At 40.4% G+C, this 8,504-nt stretch overlaps 1 long non-coding RNA gene across 1 annotated transcript; it reads right to left on the bottom strand.

Moving 5' to 3' along the window:
- Nucleotides 1-3,650: 3,650 nt before the first annotated feature.
- On the bottom strand, nt 3,651-7,531 carry LOC133369237 (uncharacterized). Its single transcript, XR_009758843.1, has 3 exons — nt 7,448-7,531; nt 7,030-7,132; nt 3,651-4,540 (listed from the first exon to the last, which is right to left on the bottom strand). It is a non-coding gene; the product is annotated as an uncharacterized LOC133369237 (long non-coding RNA).
- Between the last annotated feature and the right edge of the window lie 973 nt (nt 7,532-8,504).

The following is an 8,504-nucleotide window of genomic DNA, read 5'->3' as shown; positions in this document are numbered from 1 at the left end:
AGCTAATGCCGATGAAAGTTTAATGGCCATGAAGACATCTACATTTGGATGGTCCAAAGTATTTGCTTGTGACCAAATTGAAAAATAATTTATGTATCTGTAACATTGTCTACCAGTCATTTGTCTTCTCTTTCTGCCAGGGTATTTCACAGCATCTCACACTAAAACAGGTGAGACTATTTAGAGTTCTGAAAGATGGCTTCAAATGCAGCTGTAATCCGTTTAGGGCTATTTCAGTTGAACGCAAAAATGTAGCATTCATTCTGTTCAGCAGTAACAATAAAAACATAGAGATGGTTACATTTTTTTAAAAAAAAAAGGTATTTGAGCTAGATACAATCATGTAAATTCAAGCTTTGATGTAAACTTTCTGTACTGCCTTTTTCCAATATTATATAGAAATTGAGGTGAAAGTAGACCCAGTCAGGAGCAAAACAGCTGCAAGGATATTAGTATCTTGTTGAAACCAAACTGCGCCTTGAAAGCAGTCTTCTTTTTTTGTGTCTTGAATTATCCACGGCAGTGTAATGCTTTCTGTCTTTTGCTTGCACTAGAACTAAACTTCCAAAAGCTACACAACAGCCACATTTACTGGCAAACCTTTAAATAAAAGTTCATTGCATTTGAGTGATATGCATAATAAGGCTTTGTGCATGCTCAATAGCTGCTTTGTTCCACCTATGCAACAATGCCCAGGTTCAAGTGGAAGGAAAAGAGGCCATTATAGGTGCAGGAAGCTATGGTGTAGGAGTAATTCAGTGCCGCTATTGGACAACTGAGGAATAGCTTGATAACTCCCTGCCAAATCTACCCTTGGATGCAAGCACAAGTGATTAAATTAACAGTTATGGTGCTAGTTACACACAGCACTCTTCTATGCACAGTGGTATTGATATAATACTTGCTCCTCCTTTGGGAGGAAGGGGAAGGATATAATAAATAAATAAATACAGTGAAATCCAGTGGAGTGTACTGTTAGACGTAAGACTGGTGAGATTCAGGGTCAAATTCCTGCTCATCCATGAAGCTCATTGGGTGACCTTGGGCCAGTCACCCTCTCTTCACCTAATCTACCTTACAAGACTGTAAGGATAAAAACTGGATGGAGAGAATGACCAGGCAGACCAGGGGTCATCAACGTGGTGCCCTCCAGATGTTGTTGGACTACCCCTCCCATCATGGCTGCCGATTGGCCATGCCATATGGGGCTAATGGGAGCTAGAGCCCAACAGCATCTGGAGGGTAACATTTTGGCTACCCCTGATGTGCACTATACTGAGCTCCCTGGAGGAAGGGCAGGATTTAAAAAGTGTCATAAATAAATGAAAAGCAATATGTAATGCTTATTATTCATTTTTATTACAATACCCTAGCTTCCTATCCATGCAGACAAATTAGATATACATAGCTTCAGGCCTGGTTTCAGCATTGAAACAGTCTTGTTGTTAGCTTGTATTAGGAAAGAGACGAGGGAAGCGTAACCCTGTTTATTCTCCTAGATGTCTCTGTATTTCTGATACAATCAACCCTTCTATTCTCCTGGTACAGTTTGGTGAGCTGGGAGTCAGAGGCAGGATAACATGATGATTCCACTCCTACTTGCAGAGAGAAATATTTGGGGACTCCTGTTGGGCCCCATGGAGTCTGTGTTGCGGATTTCCTCAGGGTTGCATCCTCTTCCCATTTTCTTTAGCCTCTATCGCAGCCTTTCCCAACCAGTGTGCCTCCAGATGTTGTTGGACCACAATCCCCATCTTTCCTGATGATTGGCAATGCTGGCTGAGGCTGTTGGGAGTTGTAGTCCAACAACATCTGGAGGCACACTGGTTGGGAAAGCCTGCTCTATAGGAAGCTGCTGGGAAAAGTCACCCATGGATTTAAGAAGAGATGTCATTCTGATGCTCCAGCCCAACTCTAGTTCTCAGGTGGGTCTCTGCGGGCACTGGAGGCAGAAATGGACTGAATGAGGGCCAAAAAAATGAATCTGAATCCCAACAAGATGGAGAACCTGTTGGTGGATGGTTCCCATCTCCAGAAACTGGGGAGGGAGCCTGTCCTGGATGGGATTGCATTCCTTTTGAAGGCACAAAAGCATAACTTGGAGGTACTCCTAGAATGAGCGGTGTTACTGTGAGCCCATGTGACCGCAATGGTTAGAAGTGTAAATTCCCAGCCACAGCTGATTTGCCAGCTATGACCATTCCTGGGATAGCCTTGCCACAGTGATCCATGCATCAGGTGCTGGCAGTAGGCCAGTTTCAATCCCAATCATACCTGTTTACTCTGGTCTTTGGGACACCATGATACCACATGACCAATTAGTCTGCATTGTTCTGCTATGCCATGGTAAGCTGAATTATTTTTAACTGCTGCTGTATTTGTTTATCATTATGTGTGAGTTTTAGCTGTTACTTCCCAAAATTGTCTTCTCTTGTGCTTTATTTTTTATTGTGTAAACTGCTCTGCGATTTCTATGAAGAGTAGTACATAAATGAAATTAATAAATGAAATTAATGATGATATTATTAATAATAACAATAATATACACAAACATCACCACCATCAGCATTATGAATATAATAATATTCACATAACCAACATTATTATTATTAATAATAATAGTAATAACAATAATATACACATATCTCATCATCATCATGAATAAAACACCATAACAATAATAGCATAAAACATCTCATTATCATTATAATCAAAGTATTATTACTACTACTACTAATAATAATATTAACATAATTATGAATAAAACACCATAATAACAATAACAGCATACATCATTATGAAATAATCATCATTGTTAATGTCGTCATCACCAATAAAGCACCAATCAGGCAAAATTTAGAAAGAGAACAAGGAAACCCAGAAACAAATCCCAGTAAGGGGACTGAACAGGTAGTCAGTTGGTACAAAAACACAATGAAATTGCAATATCTGAACCTGGCATTCGGAGGCAAAGTTGGGAGGAAGCCAGTTGGATATTCCAGGGCAAACAATCCCACTCAGCAGCTGTTCACCTACTCTAAATTTGAAATAGACTGCGAGGATCAAGACAAACTCAGCAAAGGCTTTTCAGGTGGAACCCGCCCGCCCCCCATTCTATTCCCCACAAACACATATACACAGAGGCTGCTGCCCAGACAGGCTTCTACCAAATAAATACCTGGTATGGTGATAGATTTTAGTTATGAAATATGTTATACATGCTGCCAATGTACATTTGGGGGGGGGATCCGTGGTATGAATGGATGTGAGTTTTGCAAAGGCCTTTGGCTACATTAGATCAAGTTTATTGCCAGTGCATCTGTAATATATTTTGGATCAAGATATCCTTCAGTTCTCCCTACCTTCTATCTTGCTTGCTCAGTTTCAAAGATTTCTTTTTTCTGCACATGGCTAAGTTTATCTTTAATTTTCCAAAAATCATTCCTGTGTTTGGACTTGGTCATTTTTGTTCACCTGATGCTCTTCTGATTTTGATTTGTTTGTTTGTTTCTAGTTTACTTTCAATGTGTATCTAACTGTGGATGGGACATAGCTCAGTGGTTGAACATCTGCTTTGCATACAGAAGGTCCCAAGTTCAACCCCTGGCATCTCCAGGTAGGGCTGGGGGACACTCTGGCCTGAAACCCTGGACATCCACTGCCAGTCAGTGTAAACAATACTGATCTAGATAGACCAGTGATCTGACTTTGTATAAAGCAATTTCCTATGCTCCTTTTTATTGATTTGAGATGTCTGTGCACATGAGAGATTTCTTTGCAATCAGAGGGCAGATGATATAGCCATTTTACAGATGAGAACAGGATGGAAATTTTATTTATTTATTTATTATTTGATTTATATCCCGCCCTTCCTCCCAGCAGGAATAACTTCCCCCCCTTGAGACATTGCTGAATGTTCAATTCCAGCCGCTGTATTAGTTACCCTACAGTTGCCTGTCCCACAGTGTTTTGAAAACTAAGAAGGTGTTTGTTCTTTCATTTAAAGATATATGAGGAGGGGGGACATGATTGCTCTACACTCTCTTACATTAAGTCCTACTTTTGTCTCCATCCTCCTCCCTGCTGAGTTTTACAAGGAGAAAACTGAGACTGAGCAGGAAGCAGGCAGGTAGGGCCACTCTTTAGACTGGTTGTAAGAACAAAGGCAGGTGGGCTTGGAGTAACCAAGGCTGGGGTTCGGGAGGTAGTGCCCCATGTGCCCTCATGGACCATCCTCCACTAGCCAAAGGCAGCAATCATTCCCTCTATTTCTGATGTTCAGGTGTAAGTGCCGTATCTTATGCAGCCCAAACAGTGTATCTCTCTGTCGTACACAAGAGGGAGGTTATAGCAAGCTCAGGGAAAGCCCAGGTTTTCTGAACATACCCCCCCAAAAAAACACTTTACAGGAAAACCTCAGTGAGGACTAAGACAGAAGATGGAATGGAATGCTGTATCCTGGAGTTGGTTCTGGTTAGCTGGCTGGCTAGAATGGTAAACAGGAGAACTTCATACTGCAACATTTTGTTGAAAGGCCCATCTGTAGAGAGAGAAAAAAGGTCTCTCGTTTTCCAGGGGTCATCTGGAGCTTGTGGTGCTTGAATCTGTCAATTCAGTTTCTCATTTTTCCAATCTCATTTTACCACATTAGTTTGCATTTAAAAAAAAAAAAGAGCCCTCCTGAAAATCAACCTTAGTGTGAATTTCTCCTACTATACACAACATTTATGCAATTTTCACTAATATACACACCTTTGCAAAGCAATTTCCCCTAATATAATGCCTTTTGTATGTTATTTTCATTAATATATGCATTTTTATGAACACTTTACCCTGGTTTATGCATTTTTGTACATAATGTTTGGCTGAAGAACTGCATTGCAAAATTCAGAGAAGTGTGAATTTCAAAGAATAGCTGTGTTTTAGTTCACATATTCATTCAGAAATTGCAAATTGGGTAAGTTCATCTTTAAATATGAACAGAGTCAAATTTGGTACATAACACTTCAGGTACCACAATAGTGTTACCTTCAGTGTTATCAAATTGCCTTCTGTTTTTTTCTCCCCCAGTGTTAAAATTATAAACATGAGCAAGAGCATATTAGCATCACTGATAAAAAACCGCAGGTGAAAGCAATGTACACAGCTTCTTTGACAGGAACTATGGCTACTAAAGCCACACAGATACCTTCATAATTGCTTGATATTGCTGTGTAATTCCAGATGATTTGGTGACCATTTAAAAAAAATCATAGCCTCTTTTCCATGGATCCCAATTTCCAGACTCCTCCATAGCAATAAAGATTTCCAACATACTCTCTCTATTTTTAATTTGCTTGAACTGAGTACATTGTAGGCATTGTTTTGCCTTCTTCCAAGAATGTTATTGAAGACCAAAGTGCCTGATTAGAAGCCAATGAGGATTAAGATTCGTAACCTGTGTAGGGCGAAGGCAAACAATGACTGATTATACCACTGTGTTAAGCCTCATAGGGAGAAGGTAGAATCAGCCTCTCACATTTTCCCAGCATGCACAGGGAAAATGCCACAAAATATTTTTCTTTTCTCAAAAAAGTACCATTGTATTGGTACTTATGGCTTTTGTACAGGTAAAAGTTAGAATTGCAGAGAGAGAGAGAGAGGCATACGTGCACGGCTAGCGCCAAGGTCAAAAGCATGTTGGATGCCTGCTGACATTGTGTTATACATTTCATCAGATGCGAAAGTTGTCCAGGCCAATCTTGCAGTCACAGTCAGCTTTTTAATGATTTTTCTATTCAAACTTTGAAACTGTAGGGGCAGAGACAGTGGTTTACATTTCCTGCTACTCATCATCAGGTAGACTCTCAAGGAAGCAAAAAAACAACCACGACAACACCTTTTAAAAAGTGACAATTTCAGAAAAGCATTCTTGGCAATAGGAAGGGGGAATAAATTTGATTCAGTCTGCATTTAAAGGTAAACCTCTCTAATTCACACTTTCTGTAACTGAAACATAGCTGTCCTTTGAAATTCACACTTCTCTGAATTTTGTAATGCAGTTCTCCAGCCAAGCATTGCATATAAAAATGTATATACTGGGGTAAAATGTTCTTTAAGATGTATGTATTAGTGAAAATAATGTAGAAAATGCATTATATTAACATATTAAAATAAAATATTGAACAAAATTATATTTGGGAACATTGTTTTGCAAAAAGGTGTATGTTAGAGGAAATTGCATACAGAATGCTGTATATCAATAGAAATTCACCCTACATTTTCATGTAGACTTCTTTAAAAAAATCACAAAATGATGTGGAAATGTGGAGAACGAAATTTCAGGTTGGAATATTGACAGTATCACCCACTTGGCAATCATATTAATTTTCCTTAAAGGCATTTTATTTGGTGCAACAGATGGGTTTTGATTGCTTTCAGTCTCTCCCTCATTTCTGCCAACTATCATCTTTTAAAATATATATAGAGATAGAAAAAAATAAAAATAAAAACCACCAGTGAGATATCTCCAGTGAAAAATCTCCCAACCTTAACTCCTTCCCCACCCAGATTGCAACCTCCATCCTTTTTTTCTAACACTGAATGATCAAGTCATCATTTTCTAATTACCTCTTTCTCCAAGAATGTAATTTGGGTGGGTGGGGGCCAGGTTAAAAAAGAGTAAGAAACTCCCTCCCAGATATGTAAATGATGGTTGTATAGCTAGACAGTATCCTTTCAATTAAATTCCAGTGCTGCTATCAGATTCCAGCAGCTCTTTTGCCACACCGAGATAATTTCTGGAGGCAAGACACCTGGCTAAGCTAGAGCGGTGATTAATTTTACGAGTTTAGGGTGCAGTCATCACTCACAAAGAGGCTTAGGGTTTGGATGATGGATGATGGGTAAAGTGCAGCCTGATAGGACATGGCCCATGAATCTGTTCTACATCATCAGCTCCTTTGATCACTGGCAGAAGTTCAGAGATACTTTGTTGCATCTGTCCAAAATAAACAACGCTACCATACATATATATATATATATACTCACCCCCTTTTTTCCCTCGACAACTTTGCTTTTCCATGGAAGACTCGCTCAACAGAGGCAGAAGAAAAACAAATATGACATTTTTTTCTGTATGAAATGCTGGTGTCTGAAAAGAAAATAAGGTTTTGACATGGGCTTACATGTACTTTTTACTGAGAAAATATGCCAGCACCTTGTCCATGCATGCACACCATCAGCTGTCATTACTGAGCTGCAAACAAGGTCTAGCCCTGATCCTTCTTTTCTGTGCCTTCCTCCAGTGTTCCACCACAACCTGTCCTATAACACTTAGGCATAAACTATGGGCGAGGGGAGCATGTCAATGTATCTGTCCAAGTCAGGTATAAAGAAGGGGGCAAGGGTCCTGTTTTAGAGCAAAAAGGTAATGGGAACCAAAGCTTTCCTGCAGCCGCCACTCAACTCTCTGTAGTTTCTATTCCAGGAATTCTTTTTGTCCCATGTTGGCTTGCTTCTGATGCTGGAGAGAGAGAGAGAGGGAGAGAGAGGGAGAGAGAGAGAGAGAGAGAGAGAATTAACAGGAATGTTAGATTCAGACGAGAGGGTTTATTACTCCCACTCAGGGCTAGCCCTGCCATTGGGAGAATGAGGCAACAGCCTCAAGCGGCAGATGCTGGGCGGTTGCGGTGTGTGGGCGGTTGCCGGCACTGCCCCACCCGCCATTCCTTCTGAGCCCTCTATTGGAAGACAAAGTTGTGTGTGCCATGTGGCCTGCCCTGTGTCTCCTAAGCAAGCCTGCTGCCCAGTGGTGAGTGGGGTGGTCAAATTTGCTCTGCCAGTGCATCTGCCACCACCACCACCCTGTCCCTCTCCATCCCCATCCCCATCCAGTGTAGCAATGTCAGTGTTGAGGGAGTGACTCTGTGGCTCTGCCCCACCAAACCAGCCGCTTCAGCTGCTGCCCATCAGGTGTGGTGGAAACATGTCAATGTTAGCTTACTTATCCAAGCTTTCGGCTGATAATTTTATGAAGTTTATACACTGCTGGTTTTAAGTGCTATATAGCTGTTACATTTTTTTAATGTAATTTTTTATTGTGAGTTGTCCTGGGCTCTCTTTGGGAAGGAAGAACAGGTTATAAATTTGAAATAAATAAAGCAATGTCAACAATGAAGATGTTCCTGATAGCAACAGCAACTCGTCCCAGGTAACACATCATCTTTGTCACTGATAAGAGGGGAGTGGTACTGGAAACTGAGAGCATAAGAACAGTCACCTGAAATAAACTGCTCCACCATGAAAACACAACATCCATTAACAGTGCAATTGGACTCAATGGGGCTTACTCCTACGTAAGTGTGTGTATAGGATTGAAGCTTACGTTTAAAACAGATGACTAAGATGTAATGACTTGGTCATGCATTTCCGCCCTGAGAGTTGCAAATATGAGATCTTAAAAAACAGAAATGTGTGTGTGTGTTGAAGAAACTATACAAATATAGAACGTCGTAATGAGGGCT

The sequence above is a fragment of the Rhineura floridana genome, chromosome 13 (assembly GCF_030035675.1).
Source record: "Rhineura floridana isolate rRhiFlo1 chromosome 13, rRhiFlo1.hap2, whole genome shotgun sequence".
Lineage (NCBI taxonomy): Eukaryota > Metazoa > Chordata > Lepidosauria > Squamata > Rhineuridae > Rhineura > Rhineura floridana.
Note: the sequence above shows the minus strand (reverse complement) of the source record. Positions and strands in the feature narration are given on the sequence as shown.